This window comes from Triticum aestivum, chromosome 3D (genome assembly GCF_018294505.1).
Source record: "Triticum aestivum cultivar Chinese Spring chromosome 3D, IWGSC CS RefSeq v2.1, whole genome shotgun sequence".
NCBI lineage: Eukaryota > Viridiplantae > Streptophyta > Magnoliopsida > Poales > Poaceae > Triticum > Triticum aestivum.
Window position 1 is genome coordinate 374,025,844 of NC_057802.1, and position 18,069 is coordinate 374,043,912.

The following is an 18,069-nucleotide window of genomic DNA, read 5'->3' on the forward strand; positions in this document are numbered from 1 at the left end:
CATCGGAATGGAGTTTCTTCATGCGCTTTACACCAATATGACCTAAACGGCAGTGCCACAAATAAGTTGCACTATCATTATCAACTCTACATCTTTTGGCCTCAATATTATGAATATGTGTATCACTACTATAGAGATTTAATATAAATAGACCACTCCTCAAGGGTGCATGACCATAAAAGATATTACTCATATAAATAGAACAACCATTATTCTCTGATTTAAATGAATAACTGTCTCGCATCAAACAAGATCCAGTGTTCATGCTCAACGCTAGCACCAAATAACAATTATTCAAGTCTAAAACTAATCCCGAAGGTAGATGTAGAGGTAGCGTGCCGACCGCGATCACATCGACTTTTGGAACCATTTCCCACGCGCATCGTCACCTCGTCCTTAGCCAATCTTCGCTTAATCCGTAGTCCCTGTTTCGAGTTGCAAATATTAGCAACAGAACCAGTATCAAATACCCAGGTGCTACTGCGAGCATTAGTAAGGTACACATCAATAACATGTATATCACATATACCTTTGTTCACCTTGCCATCCTTCTTATCCGCCAAATACTTGGGGTAGTTCCGCTTCTAGTGACCAGTCTGTTTGCAGTAGAAGCACTCAGTGTCAGGCTTAGGTCCAGACTTGGGTTTCTTCTCCTGAGCAGCAACTTGTTTGCTATTCTTCTTGAAGTTCCCTTTCTTCTTCCCTATGCCCTTTTTCTTGAAACTGGTGGTCTTGTTGACCATCAACACTTGATGCTCCTTCTTGATTTCTACCTCCGCAACCTTTAGCATTGCGAAGAGCTCGGGAATTGTCTTATCCATCCCTTGCATGTTATAGTTCATCACGAAGTTCTTGTAGCTTGGTGGCAGTGATTGAAGAATTCTGTCAATGACGCTATCATCTGGAAGATTAACTCCCAGTTGAATCAAGTGATTGTTATACCCAGACATTCAGAGTATATGCTCACTGACAGAACTATTCTCCTCCATCTTGCATCTATAGAACTTATTGGATACTTCATATCTCTCAATCCGAGCATTTGCTTGAAATATTAACTTCAACTCCTGGAACATCTCATATGCTCCATGACGTTCAAAATGTCGTTGAAGTCCCGGTTCTAAGCCGTAAAGCATGGCACACTTGACTATCGAGTAGTCATCAGCTTTGCTCTGCCAGACGTTCATAACATCTGGTGTTGCGCCTGCAGCAGGCCTGGCACCTAGCGGTGCTTCCAGGACGTAATTCTTCTGTGCAGCAATGAGGATAATCCTCAAGTTACGGACCCAATCCGTGTAATTGCTACCATCATCTTTCAACTTTGCTTTCTCAAGGAACACATTAAAATTCAACGGAACAACAGCACGGGCCATCTATCTACAACAACATAGACAATCAAGATACTATCAGGTACTAAGTTCATGATAAATTTAAGTTCAATTAATCATATTACTTAAGAACTCCCACTTAGATAGACGTCCCTCTAATCATCTACGTGATCACATGATCCAAATCAACTAAACCATGTCCGATCATCACGTGAGATGGAGTAGTTTTCAATGGTGAACATCACTATGTTGATCATATCTACTATATGATTCACGCTCGGCCTTTCAGTCTCAGTGTTCTGAGGCCATATCTGCATATGCTAGGCTCGTCAAGTTTAACCTGAGTATTCCGCGTGTGCAATTGTTTTGCACCCGTTGTATTTGAACGTAGAGCTTATCACACCCGATCATCACGTGGTGTCTCAGCACGAAGAACTTTCGCAACGGTGCATACTCAAGGAGAACACTTTTATCTTGAAATTTAGTGAGAGACCATCTTATAATGCTACTGTCAATCAAAGCAAGATAAGATGCATAAAAGATAAACATCACATGCAATCAATATAAGTGATATGATATGGCCATCATCATCTTGTGCTTGTGATCTCCATCTCCGAAGCACCGTCATGATCACCATCGTCATCGACGCGACACCTTGATCTCTATCATAGCATCGTTGTCGTCTCGCCAACTTATGCTTCTACCACTATCGCTACCGCTTAGTGATAAAGTAAAGCATTACAGGGCGATTGCATTGCATACAATAAAGCGACAACCATATGGCTCCTGCCAGTTGCCGATAACTCGGTTACAAAACATGATAATCTCATACAATAAAATATAGCATCATGTCTTGACCATATCACATCACAACATGCCCTGCAAAAACAAGTTAGACGTCCTCTAGTTTGTTGTTGCAAGTTTTACGTGGCTGCTACGGGCTGAGCAAGAACCGTTCTTACCTACGCATCAAAACCACAACGATAGTTCGTCAAGTTAGTGCTGTTTTAACCTTCTCAAGGACCGGGCATAGCCACACTCGGTTCAACTAAAGTTGGAGAAACTGACACCCGCCAGCCACCTATGTGCAAAGCACGTCGGTAGAACCAGTCTCGCGTAAGCGTACGCGTAATGTCGGTCCGGGCCGCTTCATCCAACAATACCGTCGAACCAAAGTATGACATGCTAGTAAGCAGTATGACTTGTATCGCCCTCAACTCACTTGTGTTCTACTTGTGCATATAACATCTACGCATAAAACCAGGCTCGGATGCCACTGTTGGGGAACGTAGTAATTTCAAAAAAATTCCTACGCACACACAGGATCATGGTGATGCATAGCAACGAGAGGGGAGAGTGTTGTCCGCGTACCCTCGTAGACCGAAAGCGGAAGCGTTAGCACAATGCGGTTGATGTAGTCGTACGTCTTCACGATCCGACCGATCCAAGTACTGAACGTACGGCACCTCTGAGTTCAGCACACGTTCAGCTCGATGACGTCCCGTGAACTCCGATCCAGCAGAGCTTCCCGGGAGAGTTCCTTCAGCACGATGGCGTGGTGACAGTGATGATGTTGCTACCGACGCAGGGCTTCGCCTAAGCACTGCTACGATATGACCGAGGTGGAATATGGTGGAGGGGGGCACCGCACACAGCTGGAATAGATCAACAGATCAACTTGAGCATCTAGAGGTGCCCCCGTCCCCATATATAAAGGAGCAAGGGGGGGGAGGCGCCGGCCAGGGAGGGCGCGGCAAGGGGGGAGTCCTACTCCCACCGGGAGAAGGACTCCTCCTTTCCTAGTAGGAGTAGGAGAAGGGGGGAAGGAGGAGGTGGAGAGAAGGAAGGAGAGGGGGGCTGCCACCCCCTTCCCTTGTCCAATTCGGACTGGGGCAAGGGGGGCCGCGCCACCTCCTGGATGCCCTCTCTCTTCTCCACTAAGGCCCAATAGGCCCGTTACTTCCCCCCCCGGGGGGGGGGGTTCCGGTAACCCCTTGTACTCTGGTAAAATCCCGATTTCACCCGGAATACTTTCGATATCTAAATATAGGCTTCCAATATATCAATCTTTATTTCTCAACCATTTCGAGACTCCTCGTCATGTCCATGATCATATCCGGGACTCCGAACTACCTTCGGTACATCAAAACACAAAACTCATAATACCGATCGTCATCTAACTTTAAGCGTGCGGACCCTACAGGTTCGAGAACTATGTAGACATGAACGAGACACGTCTCCGGTCAATAACTAATAGCGGAACCTGGATGCTCATATTGGTTCCTACATATTCTACGAAGATCTTTATCGGTCAAACCGCATAACAACATACGTTGTTCCCTTTGTCATCGGTATGTTACTTGCCCGAGATTCGATCGTTGGTATCTCAATACCTAGTTCAATCTCGTTACCGGCAAGTCTCTTTACTCGATCCATAATACATCATCCCGCAACTAAATCATTAGTCACATTGCTTGCAAGGCTTATAGTGATGTGCATTACCGAGTGGGCCTAGAGATACCTCTCCGACAATCAGAGTGACAAATCCTAATCTCGAAATACGCCAACCCAACAAGTACCTTTGGAGACACCTGTAGAGTACCTTTATAATCACCCAGTTATGTTGTGACGTTTGGTAGCACACAAAGTGTTCCTCCGATAAACGGGAGTTGCATAATCTCATAGTCATAGGAACATGCATAAGTCATGAAGAAAGCAATAGCAGAATACTAAACGATCAAGTGCTAAGCTGACGGAATGGGTCAAGTCAATCACATCATTCTTCTAATGATGTGATCCCGTTAATCAAATGAAAACTCATGTCTATGGCTAGGAAACATAACCATCTTTGATCAACGAGCTAGTCAAGTAGAGGCATACTAGTGACACTCTGTTTGTCTATGTATTCACACAAGTATTATGTTTCAGGTTAATACAATTCTAGCATGAATAATAAACATTTATCATGATATGAGGAAATAAATAATAACTTTATTATTGCCTCTAGGGCATATTTCCTTCAAAGCAATCATGTCTTCTCAAAATAACATGGCCAAAGAAAGTTATCGCTACAAAATCATATAGTCTGGCTATGCTCTATCTTCATCACACAAAGTATTTAATCATGCACAACCCCGATGACAAGCCAAGCAATTGTTTCATACTTTTGATGTTCTCAAACTTTTTCAATCTTCACGCAATACATGAGCGTGAGCCATTGACATAGCACTATATGTGGAATAGAATGGTGGTTGTGGAGAAGACAAAAAGGGAAAGATAGTCTCACATCAACTAGGCGTATCGACGGGCTATGGAGATGCCCATCAATAGATATCAATGTGAGTGAGTAGGGATTGTCATGCAACGGATGCAGTAGAGCTATAAGTGTACGAAAGCTCAACAAAAGAAACTAAGTGGGTGTGCATCCAACTCGCTTGCTCACAAAGACCTATGGCATTTAGAGGAAGCCCATTGTCGGTGTCAAAACCGGCGGATCTCGGGTAGGGGGTCCCGAACTGTGCGTCTAGGATTGATGGTAACAGGAGACGGGGGACACGATGTTTACCCAGGTTCGGGCCCTCTCTATGGAGGTAATACCCTACTTCCTGCTTGATTGATCTTGATGAATATGAGTGTTACAAGATTTGATCTACCACGAGATCGTAATGGCTAAACCCTAGAAGTCTAGCATATGAGTATATGGTAATGAATCTGCCCTATCCGGACTATGCTCTCCGGTTTATATAGACACCGGAGAGATCTAGGGTTACATGAGGTCGGTTACATAAGAGGGAATCTTCATAGCCGGTCGCTTTGCTTGCCTCCCACGCTAAGGAGACCCCAATCCGGACACGGGTATAGTCTTCGGTCTTCGTGTCTTCACAGCCCATCAGTCCGGCCCATGGATAACAGGCCAGACGCCCGAGGACCCCTTAGTCCCGGACTCCCTCAGTAGCCCCCGAACCAGGCTTCAATGATGATATGTTCGGCGCTCGGATTGTCTTCGGCATTGCATGGTGGGTTCCCTTCTTTAAGTAATGTATCTGGTCGTTGACTCAATATCGTCCCCCTCGGCTTCTGCGCGCTAATAACTTCGTCTTCCACGTGTCGAGCGAATGCGGAAAGTCAGGGCATTTTTGCAAACAACACCTCGTCCACACAAGGCAGAACGCCTATTTAATGAAATTGGATCTTAGATCCAGGCGATATCGCACCGAGAAAATCCCCAGAAACTGCCAGGAGAAGCCATTCCAACTTGGCTAGCATTCCCAATTCTTCCTCCTGCTCCAGCCCAAAGAGAAGCAAGTGGGAGAAGTGTTCTGTGAATAATAGTCAGTTAGCAAAGCTGCAAATGCAGGGATTTCTTCCTCCCGCAGATCTGGTCCCTGGCCGAGCAGGGTTGGTCTCCTTCAATGATGTGACTCAGGCGGAGGACTCCCCCAATCCGTCCGGGGGGAGCGAGTGTGCCTGGTCCCCTATCTGATAAGAGGCGTCGGATTTCCAGTCCACCCGTTCGTCCGAGGGCTTCTGGAGTATTATGGCCTTCAGCTGCATAACTTCACTCCCGCCTCTATCCAGCACATTGCAGCTTATGTTGCTTTATGCGAGCTATTTCTGGGTGTTGAAGCCCATTTCGAACTATGGAGAAAATTGTTCTGTCTTGTCCCTCGCAACCATGAGGGGTCAATATTTGAAGTGGGCGGAGCCGAAGTGTGGCGCATCGCCGATACCGGATACCCGTCTGGCACACCAAGGAAGGCATCTAAAGAATGGCTTTCCGAGTGGTTCTACATCGAGGACGTTGCGCTTCCCGATCCAGTTCGAAAGGGTCTCCCTGAATTTGCAAGCGTTCCGCTAAAGAAACGCCACAGTTGGCGCCCCCGGAGCCTTGTGGAGGATGACAGTGCGGAGGTTCGTCAACTCTTGGGCGAGATAAAGACGCTCGCCTGGTCCGGATTAACAATGGTTGAGGTAATGGCGACCTCCAGCACGCGAGGGGTTCAGCCACTTCAATACAGAGGGCTCCCAATGTGGCACTACAACAGGGAGGACGATGCCTCCTGCGGTGGTCGAAAAGGTCCGGGCACCCCCGCCGCTCTGGCCAAAATACTGGCCGAGCTGTTCAAAGGGGAGGAAGAGGAATTTCTTCGAATCAATCGCAGAGATGGATATTCTATGTATAATCCTCCCAGTTGGGTAAGCCCCAATCCTTCTGCTTTACTCATTTCGCTTCCCGGGTTACCTTTGACAAATTTCTAATCCGCTTATAACAGCATTGGCGAAGAATCACCGAGGGGTTTTACAGCCCCGCCCCACAGCCTGAGGACCACAACCAGGAGCTGGATCCCGGGTTCGAAGAAGATCCGGATATATTCATGGTACTCGCAGAAGGGATGTTTTACCAGGCGAGCTACGATGGCACGGAAGTGGCCATTATCGCCGATTACCCTGGTCTTCTTCCTGCTTCCCACGTAAGTCGTTTGAGAAAAACCTCTCTCGAAAGAGCTCCCTCGCACTACCTCACCCATCGCACTATCTCGTACTCCACAGGGGAGACGTTCGGCACGTCATACTACTCCAGGGGCGGCTCCGGCGTCGAGCAAGGCTTCTAAAAGGAAGGTCGATGAAGTCGCGATCGGTCCCTCATCAAAGAGGTAAGGATTTAAAGGTATACTTCAACAGTCACATCCAACTGTAACTTGTATGCTTGTTTGGCACCAGGAAAAAAGTTCACCAGACTAAACCCGAGGGTCCGGCCAGCCGTACTCCCCGCGCCCGGGATTTAGACCCCGTTGGAAAGGCGGGAGCCAACATAGGAACAGTGCCGGACTATCCTTCGGCCGAGGGTTCGGAGAATATGTCTGTTACCAACTCGGAAGTGGAGAGCGCCATGAATCATCGGTGCTGTAGGGATGTTTTACGAGACCCGGAGTTTTCGAAAGAGGCATTTAATGCCTTCAGCTCGGCTGATGCGTACATTCGAACTGCTCAAAACGGGCTTAGTATAGCCACGAAGCAGTATTTAACAGATGTGCGGGTAAGTTTTCTTTTTCCGAAATAGGATAGCCATGAGCCAGTAGCCCCCGGGACTGAAAGCAGTTGATACAACTGATTTGGGGACCGTTATATCGCCAGGTTCTTACCGAGAAGAACGACCTGCTCGCCCAAGAGCTGGAACAGTGTCGGGCACAGTTAAATGCTGCTACAACCGAACTGGAAAATTTGAAGAAGTCGTCCACTGGTAACGTTCTCCTCTATTGAGGAATAGTCAATGTACACAAACTATGCTAATACTACCACTGATCGCATAATAGGGTTGCCTGATCAATTTGAGAAGGAGTTGAAGACCGCCCAAGAGGGAGAAAAGGAGGCGAAGAGGCAACACTGTCAGGACCGGATTTTCGGGATATTAATTTCCCAGAAAATGGCCCTTGTGCTCACCAGCCCCAGGATTACTGTTAGCTCATGAGGCACCAACTTGATACAGAAATTCCAAGCAAAGTACAAAATATGCAGTACAAGACCATTGTGGCCTATGAGCACAACACTTGGTTTCTAGTGGTTGATGGCGGAAGCGGTTTGTGGTTCATCTGCGTCTATGGGACTCCATTTCCCACAAGAACAGCTGTCTAGGATAAGTCCTATCTTCGCGAGGCTGCTATCATCATTGCGTAGGTTCCGGGGCTGTCATTGCAATGCTTATCTCCATGCGAGAAATCTGGCCAAGACAATAGCCAGGGACAAGCCAGTGAGTACGTTTGAATGTACTCGCAAACATTATGAACACGGGTATAATATAACGATGATGATCATGCTCCGAAAGATTTTACGATCATAACGTCTGTTACGAAATAAACGAAATCCATGATATACGCATGCGGGTAAAATATGAATATGCAATTACGGGAGTAGAAATATAGAATGCACCGATCGAGTGTCTGAAGCGACGCCTCGAAAGGATAATAAGATAAATCATGCCTCGGTCGGGCGTCTGAGCGACACCACGTAAAGGGCTTATAGATAAAAGGAATAACAAGCATGCCACAGTCGGGCGTCTGAGCGACACCACATAAAGGGCTTATAAATAATAATAATAACAAGCATGCCACAGTCGGGCGTCTGGGCGACACCACATAAAGGGCTTATAAGAGGATAATCGCAGTGAGTATCCAGGAGGTAGCACCGTCCCAGGGATACTCAATAATTCAAATAATGTAAATGGTTAGTCCACAATAATAATAAACATAATCCTCATATGTCACAGGTCTTTATCAATGATCTAGTTTAGCCGTTTCTCCATCCGAAGACCGTCACTATAATAATCATAATCCTCATATGTCACAGGTCATAATCAAAGATCTAGTTTAGCCGTTTCTCCATCCGAAGACCGTCACTATAATAATCATAATCCTCATATGTCATAGGTCATAATCAATACTCTGGTTTAGCCGTTTCTCCATCCGAAAACCGTCACTAGACCCATCTCAGACTGTAGTCCTTACCCATGGACATGGCTATCCGAATAGATTTAACCTCTGCAGAAGGTGTACTCTTTACCCACGAGTAACGGATTTATTTAGCCCATCGGGAGTAATTCCGCCTACGGTCTTTTAATTGAAAACACACCTGACCCGCACACACCAGCTTAACTTACCGGTGTCTGGAATCACCCACGACACCTGTCAAGCAAAACTCTAGGTGGGGAGGCTACAATCTCGACGTAGCATGGGATCAAATTTATATCGCGCGCTCTAAGGGGTGCCCCCCTCTCGGTCCCAACCGGAAACACCCATGCCCCCAGACCAGGTGGCATGCCTACCGGATGCATCCGGTATCTTCCACCATGGCCTCTCTGTACGGTGTGTGCTAGGGCGGGGTTGACAACTTACTGAACCATACCCTACCTGCGGCAGGGACAAGTGGTAGTACGAACAAGTGTGGGGTTTACTGGAACAAGACTCGATCTACGACCGACTTAGTGGGTCCAAGTATTCCCTGTATGCTTAGCATAACCAAAATACTTCAACCAACAGACAGAAATTACCACTCATCGTACCTCATCATGCCATACCGGACACACTCGTCTCAACGAGGAACTAGGGACAAGCTCGTGTCTACCCAAGACCACGACTTTCCCGGCTTCCTTCCGGTTTGCATGAGAAGCTCACGAGGATGATCACTATCACCAGCATATCCATTTCTAACAAGAAAGAATCTCCATTGTGCACTCATGCGTATGATTTTATCGTCACATAAAATAACGTATGCCCCAAGCCAAGGTGGTGTTGTAACCGTATCAACAACACCCAAAAGAAAGTATTATGCCAGAATTCAGAATGCTTGCCTTCAGGTTGTGGAGAGGAAGTGTGCACTCCAAAACCTTTTTTGAAAGTTTTCTTCTCTCTCCATTTCCTATTTTGAAAAATATTCAAATAACATATATTTCAAAAACAGTACAAAAAGTTGTCCTAAATATTTTTGAAATAAATCTTAAAATAAACTAGATGAAATTTGAGAGAGGTAGGAAAAAGAATCAACTCATTTGGAGTTTTATTTTAAAAGATATAGCCAGTCAAAGTTTAGTCAAAGTTCTGTTTTTTAAAAATAAAACAGAAAAAGAAAACGTTTCGGAGGGGCTTACGCTTTCTGTTTAGCGAAGACGTATTTTTGCGAAATACGCCTCCACTTAAAACACTCGTCGGCGGGGCTGGGTCGCTGACAGTGGGTCCAGCGGGCCCACTGGTCAGGTTTGACTAGTCCCTCCTCCCTCCTCTTCCTCTGCCCGAGCGGAGGCGGGACTCCAGCGATCGATGCCTGCGAACGGCAGCTCCTCGAGGGCACCTGAGGGCAGGGATGGACCCGCCAGACCGGGGCGGTCCTCCCGGTGGTCGTTGGGTCGACGGTGGTGGAAGGAGTCGCCGGCGGCGAGCTCCGCGGCGGAGGAGGCTTCGGGTGGTTTGGGGGTTTCGAGCTATGATGGTACTTGGTTGCGTTTGAGAGGCTGGGCGGCTCCGTGAGGTCGAGGGGAAACGGGTGGTGGCGTTGGATGGGTGGGGGAGGCCCTGGTTGCGATGAATGGTACCGGAAGGTGGCGGCGGCCGAACCGACCGGAGTCGGGGAAGACGGCTACCATCCGCCGATTGCTGGCTGAGGGGGGCTATGGGGGTGGCCTGGGGTCGCCTGAGTGCTCGGAGGAGCTCGGGGGCCTCCTTTTATAGCGCAACGAGGCTGGTCCCACAGTGGTGGATAAGAACGACGGCGAGTCGCCGTTCTGTAGTGGTCAGGGCGACGAGGCGGTGACAAGCACTAGCAGACGGGCTTGAGGATAGGCTCGGGCTGTTCCAGGGGCAGCTGGCGCGCGCGGGTGGCTTGGGCGGCGCCGTCCATGGCAGAGGCGCACTGTGGCCGGCCGCTAGCCGCCGTGGCCGACCTGACGGCGGCACTGTGGCGCTCCAGGGGCGGCTCTGTGGCGAGGGAAGGGGCGGGCGTGCTGGCTGTGAGTGGGGAGAGGCCAGAGCGGGCGCGGGGAGGCGGCCGTGCGACGCGGCGGCTCGGGCGCCCGCACGTGCAAAACGTGTGCTCTGGGCGCGCCCAGAGCACGCACGGGACGTGCTCGACATAATGCCAGGGCAGCCTAGAGTGCTAGAGCGAGGCTGGCAAATAACAGGACTAGGTTAGAGCTAGCAAGGGGGTTAATGGACATGGTGGTTAGGTCAGGGAATCAAGTTCTCAAAGCAAACTAATAATCATGCCAAATCTGCCCATGCACATCAAGTGTTCGATAGAATGCTAAGTGCATCTAGGCAACTCTTGGAGTGGCCAAAAACTCCAGATCAGGGTCTCCCTAGATGTAGGTGATGATGGCAAGATCATTTGGGCAAAACCAGAAACTTACTAGTGCAAATATTTGAGAAAACCATTTTTGAGCAGAAACTAAAAGCTATCATCTCATGAACCAAAAATGCTCCAATGGGTCCATCCTCCTGGACTTAAGGGTTTTGCAGGGTGGTCTATAAGTAGGAAAAAGCTCAGGGTTACTAGAGCAAGATAAATTAGGGTTGCAGTACAAATCACCAAACTGGACCAGAATGAAGATGAGGATGTTTCACTCAAATTTTTCAAAGAACATCACTGGGTTTTTGCATGAAGTTGAATTGTGTGCATCTACTGACATCTCCAAACACTTGGAAGAATTTTTAAAGGAATATTTAAATAGGTTGTAGTGCAAAAATACCTACTGGACCAGTTTCGAAAAGTTGATGTAGAGCTCAAAATCTCCAATGACCAAAGGATATTCTTGCATAAAAGTGATGTAGAAACATCACATGACATCCCCAATTTTTGGTAAAAAATTTGAATGCATTAATCAAATGGTTGGAATGCAAAAGAGACTCCAAATTCATGAAAAATCATTTTAAAAGGATAAAGTTCAGGGAAAAGAAATTATGCAATTAAATCCACTAAAAAAGAATTGTTTTATAGAGAGAGTATACACGTCCAATAATATTTTTGAAAAAGTTTTCACTTGAGGTAAAAACCCACAATATTAAAGAGAAGAGGGGTTCTGAAATCAAAGATAAATCCAGAAAGCAAAAAAATTATTTCCTCGCAAAATTTTAATTAATAAAACAAGGTCAAATTTTTTGGGGTGTTACAAACACGCCGCGGGCGAACGTGTGCTGACCCGCATCAGGGACGAGAAAAACAAGCTGCAGGACTCCAACACCATGTTGGGTGAAGAATTGAAGGATGTGCGGGCCCAGCTATCCGACTCCGTAAAGGAGAACAAGAAACTGCGGGGCGGCATGTTCAGTATGTTTCCGAACTTGTTTGTTTTTAATAGTTCGGAGAGAAATGAAACTGATATAGCCATGCTTCCAGGTATATTAACGGGCCGTCCTGAAGAGGAGGTGTCCGGATCATCGAGTGATCTGCTGCAAAAGCTGTCGCAAGTGCACGAACAGGCGCGACTGGCGATGCGGAGTGTTGGCAAGGCTCTATGGCCATCCGCCTCCCCTCCAGGAAGTATGGAGGAGCTTGTAGAGCGGTTCAAGGGAGCGCGGCGGCGTATCCGGCAATGGAAGATATCGGCCTGTCGAGAGGGTGCGCGAGAGGCGTGGGCCATGGTGAAGACTCGATATACCAAGCTTGATCCTAATCACATGGCGCGGGTCGGACCGGTAGGGCCAAATGGGGAAGAAATCCCCGTTAGTTTAGTATATGACCAAGTAGAGGTGGCCGCCAAATATTCCCAACAGGATTGTAAATTAGACTGCCTGTTAGATGGTACAGAGGCAGAAGTGTTTGAGTCCAAGTGACTATGTACTTTCCTCACCATGTGGAATTTCTAGCCGAATTGTATATCATTTGTCATGGCAGACCTTTTCGCTTCGACCTCCGGACCTGAAGGTGCGGAGTGTTTCTGAATACCGTCACGGCCGAATAGGTCGGGGTATGTGTGGAAAACTAAGTGTAGGGGTCATAGTTGCTTGAACAGACAAGTTGTATCCAGCTAGTTATGTTATATTACATTGAGATTGTAAGAAACATCTTCCAGGTAGAATAGTTCCGTTAAGGGTTTCTTTCCCTGGGTGTGCATGCATTAGTAGACATGTCTGAATTGTGATGTGAAGATCACAATGTGTATGACTTCTAGGGGTTCACAATAAAGTGAGCGCAATAAATAGTTTTCATTCACCGACCGAATATTCCCTTAAGAACGCTAGCTTTCGGCTTCACCCAGTCTGAGGTACACATCCGGATGACCCGGCAGTAACAATCGCAGAGGTGCTCCCTTTACCACCTAGCCGAACAATCGGGAACGTAGGGGTAAGCACAGGAGCCAGGCAACCCAGCTTGGCCAAAACTTAAGTCATATCGACGCATATAATGGTGAAGAAAAGACATACGGGAAAGACGCGTATGTGTGATGAGCTTAATGCTCTGCAGGTAATATTAACAAGCTTCTGTTAAAAGAAGCCCCTAGGCATAATGGGCGTCCGTTTGTAAGAATGTGTACGTCAACAGTATTCGGTCGAGCCGAATGAGAGCTTTAAAGCGAAAAAATTGTGAAAAAAGAAAGAGGGAAAGAGTTATGGAAATTGTGGGGGAGAAGGAGACTAACAAAGGGTTCGGCGCTAGGCATAGAACCTTCAGAGTCTGGCCGCGTTCCAGGGGTTCGGCGCTAGGCGATTGTCTGATGCGTCACGAAGACGGTACGCTCCTCCGGTAAGAACTTCGTCAATTATGAAGGGACCCTCCCATTTGGGCTTGAGTTTGTCCTTTTTCTTCTCTGGCAAACATAGAATGAGTTCACCAACGTTGTAAGTCTTGGCCCGTACTTCTCTGCTTTGATATCTTCGAGCCTGCTGTTGATAAAATGCTGAACGGGCTTTGGCGACGTCGCGCTCCTCCTCCAGGGCATCTAGGTTGTCCTGCCGATCCAACTCGGCCTCTTTCTCCTCGTACATACGCACTCGGGGTGAGTCGTGTATAATATCGCAGGGCAATACAGCCTCTGCACCGTACACCATGAAGAAAGGTGTGTATCCGGTAGTACGGTTGGGCGTGGTTCACAGCCCCCAGAGTATGGAGTCGAGCTCCTCGACCCAGTGTTTGTCTGATTCTTTCAAAGAACGCACTAGTCTGGGTTTGATGCCGCTCATGATAAGACCATTGGCTCGCTCGACTTGACCGTTTGTTTGCGGGTGGTAGACAAAGGCGTAATCGAGCTTAATGCCCAGATTAGCGCACCAGGTTTTCACCTCATCGGCTGTGAAATTCGAACCGTTATTGGTGATGATGTTGTGCGGTACGTAATGGTGTACCACATCGGATATAAATGCAATCACCGGTTCGGACTCGGCCATTTTAACCGGTCTAGCCTCTATCCACTTGGTGAATTTGTCCACCATGACCAACAGATATTTTTTTCTTATGGCTTCCCCCTTTAAGGGGTCCGACCATGTCCAAGCCCCAGACCGCAAAGGGCCATGTAATGGGGATTGTGTGTAGAGCGGTTGGGGGCATATGGCTTTGGTTGGCGAAGAGTTGGCATCCGACACAGCGTTGGACGAGGTCCTGTGCGTCTGCCCGGGCTGTAGGCCATTAAAATCCTGTACGGAAGGCCTTGCTGACAAGTGCCCGAGCTGCGGCGTGGTGTCCGCCGAGACCGGCGTGAATTTCTGCCAAGAGTTGCCGCCCCTCCTCGGTGATACACCTTTGAAGGTCTCCGGTAGTGCTTTTCTTGTAGAGGTCTCCTTCGTGAACTTTATAGGCCTTCGAACGCAGGACTATGTGGCGAGCCTCATTCTGATCTTCTAGGAGCTCCTTCCTATTAAAGTAGGACAAGAATGGTTCGGTCCACGGGGCAATTATTGCCATGATGAGGTGGGCCGATGGTGTTACTTCGGTGGTTGAGCCTCCGATGATATCGGCGTCTTCGTTATCCGAGTTTGTGTTAGGAACGGGACTGTCGTTGCTATCTCCCCCTTGCCATACCACGGATGGCTTAAAGAGCCTTTCGAGGAAGATGTTAGGTGGGACGGTGTCGTGCTTAGCGCCGATGCGAGCAAGGACGTCTGCCGCTTGGTTACTTTCGCGGGCGATGTGATGAAATTCGAGTCCCTCGAACCGAGCCGACATCTTCAAAACGGCATTGCGATAAGCTGCCATCTTTGGATCTTTGGCATCAAAGTCTCCATTGATTTGGGATATTGCGAGGTTTGAGTCCCCTCGCACCTCCAGGCGTTGTATGCCCATTGATACGGCCATCCGGAGGCCATGTAGCAAGGCCTCGTATTCGGCTGCGTTGTTGGAGTCTGTGTATAATATTTGGAGTACGTACTGGACGTTGTCTCCTGTGGGGGACGTTAATACGACGCCCGCCCCTAGCCCTGCCAACATCTTGGAGCCGTCAAAATGCATCACCCAGTTGGAATACACGCCGTACTCTTTAGGGAGTTCGGCTTCTGTCCATTCGGCGACGAAGTCGGCCAGTACCTGGGATTTGATGGCTCTACATGGTTTGTACGTGATGTCAAATGGCAGGAGCTCAATGGCCCATTTGGCAATCCGGCCCGTTGCATCCCGGTTATTAATTATATCATTGAGGGGCACTTCGGAGGCCACCGTGATAGAGCACTCCTGAAAGTAGTGTCGCAATTTTTGGGATGCCATGAAGACTGCATATGCTATTTTTTGATAATGAGGGTACCGGGATTTGCATGGTGTGAGGACAGTGGATACGTAGTATACCGACTTCTGGAGCGGGAATTTGTGTCCGTCCTATTCTCGTTCGACGACGAGTACAACGCTCACCACCTGGTGTGTTGCTGATATGTATAAAAGCATTGGCTCGCTGGCGTTTGGCGCAGCCAGGATTGGGTTGCTCGCCAGAAGGGCTTTTATTTCTTCTAGTCCGGGCGTCACCGCGTCTGTCCACTCGAAGTTGTCGGTGCGCCGTAGAAGGCGATAAAGCGGCAGCGCCTTTTCTCCCAACCTGGAGATGAAGCGGCTTAAAGCTGCCACGCACCCAGCGAGTTTTTGGACCTGCTTGAGTTCGGTCGGCGTTGCCAGTTGTGATAGAGCTCGGATTTTGGCTGGATTTGCTTCAATTCCTCTATTGGAAACGATGAAGCCCAATAGTTTACCGGCAGGGACGCCGAAGACGCACTTTTCCGGGTTAAGCTTGATGTCGTATGTGTGGAGGTTGTCGAATGTGAGACGCAAGTCGTCTATTAGTGTTTCAACGTGTCTGGTTTTGATGACGATGTCATCCACGTAGGCCTCCACTGTTTTGCCGATCTGTTTCTCGAGGCATGTTTGGATCATGCGCTGGTAGGTGGCGCCGGTGTTCTTGAGCCCGAAAGGCATGGTGTTGAAGCAAAACGGCCCGTATGGTGTAATGAATGTTGTTGCGGCTTGATCAGACTCCTTCATTTTGATTTGATGGTATCCTGAATATGCATCAAGGAAGCATAGCGAGTCGTGACCTGCGGTGGCCTCAATGATTTGATCAATGCGGGGAAGAGGGAAGAGATCCTTAGGGCAGGCCTTGTTAAGGTCTTTGAAATCGACGCATAGGCTCCAGGATTTGTCCTTCTTTGGTACCATTACCAAGTTTGCCAGCCAATCCGGATGTTTAATGTGTTTGATGAATCCGGCCTCGATGAGTTTGGCTAGCTCCTCCCCCATAGCTTGTCGTTTGGGTTCGGAAAAGCGCCGCAGAGCTTGCTTGACCGGCTATATCCCTTTAGTATGTTGAGGCTATGTTCGCCCAACTCGCGCGGGATTCCTGGCATATCGGAAGGATGCCAGGCGAATATATCCCAGTTTTCGCGCAGGAAGTCTCGTAGTGCAGCGTCGACTGCAGGGCTGAGCTGTGCTCCGATAGACGCTGTCTTCTTCGGGTCTGTTGGACGGACCTGAAATTTGACCATTTCTTCTGCTAGCTTGAAGGAAGTGGATTTGGGTCGTTTATCCAGGATCACATCGTCCTTATCCACGGTGGAGCATAGTGCGCTTAGTTCTTCGGCCGCAAGGGCCTCAACCAGTGCCTCAAGGGCCAAGGATGCGGTTTTATTCTCGGCGCGGAGGGCTATGTCCGGGTCGCTGACGAGGGTGATTATTCCATTAGGCCTAGGCATTTTTAGCTACATATACCCATAATGAGGTATGGCTTGAAAGCGCGTGAAGGCCTCTCACCCTAACTGGGCGTGGTACCCGCTATTGAAAGGGGCCACCTGGAAAGTTATTTCTTAGGACCGATAATTCTCCGGCGTGCCGAACACCACATCAAGTGTAATTTTTCCTGCACACCGAGCTTCCTGGCTGGGAATGATACCTCGAAAGGTTGTGCTGCTTTTCTCGATGTGGCTCCTGTCTATTTCCATCTTGTGGAGCGTGTCCTCGTAAATGAGGTTTAGTCCGCTGCCGCTGTCCATGAGGACTTCTGTAAGTCGAAAGCCATCCACGATGGGACTGAGGACTAGGGCAGCTGGGGCTCAGATTGTTCTGTATTTAGGTTCGTCATTGGCGTTGAAGGTTATGGCCGTGTCGTTCCAGGGGTCAATTGCAGCGACCTGGCAAACTTCGGCGAGATCGTGCAGGGCCCTTTTACGCTTGTTGTTTGAAGTGAATGTCTCGAAGACTGCCAATACTCTATTGTCATCGGTTGTTGGAGGGTGTTGTTCTGGGGTGTCCTTGGTAAGGATGTCCTCACCGCTCTTGGCTACCTGCCGGAGTATCCAACATGCTCTAAGGCTGTGGGTCGCCAGTATCCGGCGTCGTGTGTATTTTGCATGGGCCATCCCTCCAGAACGGTGCTGTGCAGCGGAATAGGTTTATGTTTTTTGACTGTTCGGCTGGTCGTGCCATGGGGGCGCGTCCTTTTTGCTTGTAAGGGGAGCCGGGATGGTTCCCAGCCGGCTGCCTGAGTTTTCCAGGCGCTTTCCATCGCGCTGTACTTTTGTACAATGGTTGCTAGGTTAGCGAACTTTAATATGCGGCGGCGATTGATGGCGTTAAGGATACCTTCGTCCGCGCAGTTGTTGCAGAATGCCGTTATCGCGTCTTCATCGTGGCAGCCTTTTACCTTGTTTTTTACAAGGAGGAATCTGCCCCAGAAGTGGTGGACCGTTTCCTGAGGCTGTTGTTTGATGCTTCTGAGAGCATCTATGTCCGGGTGGGTGGGTGGAATTGAATCCGAACGCTGACCTGGTTTTGGATCCGGAGTTTGGAGGTC

General features: G+C 48.5%; 1 pseudogene; it reads right to left on the minus strand.

Moving 5' to 3' along the window:
• Positions 1 to 18,069, minus strand: part of LOC123076310 (uncharacterized) — a 174,692-nt pseudogene that overhangs the window by 90,698 nt on the left and 65,925 nt on the right.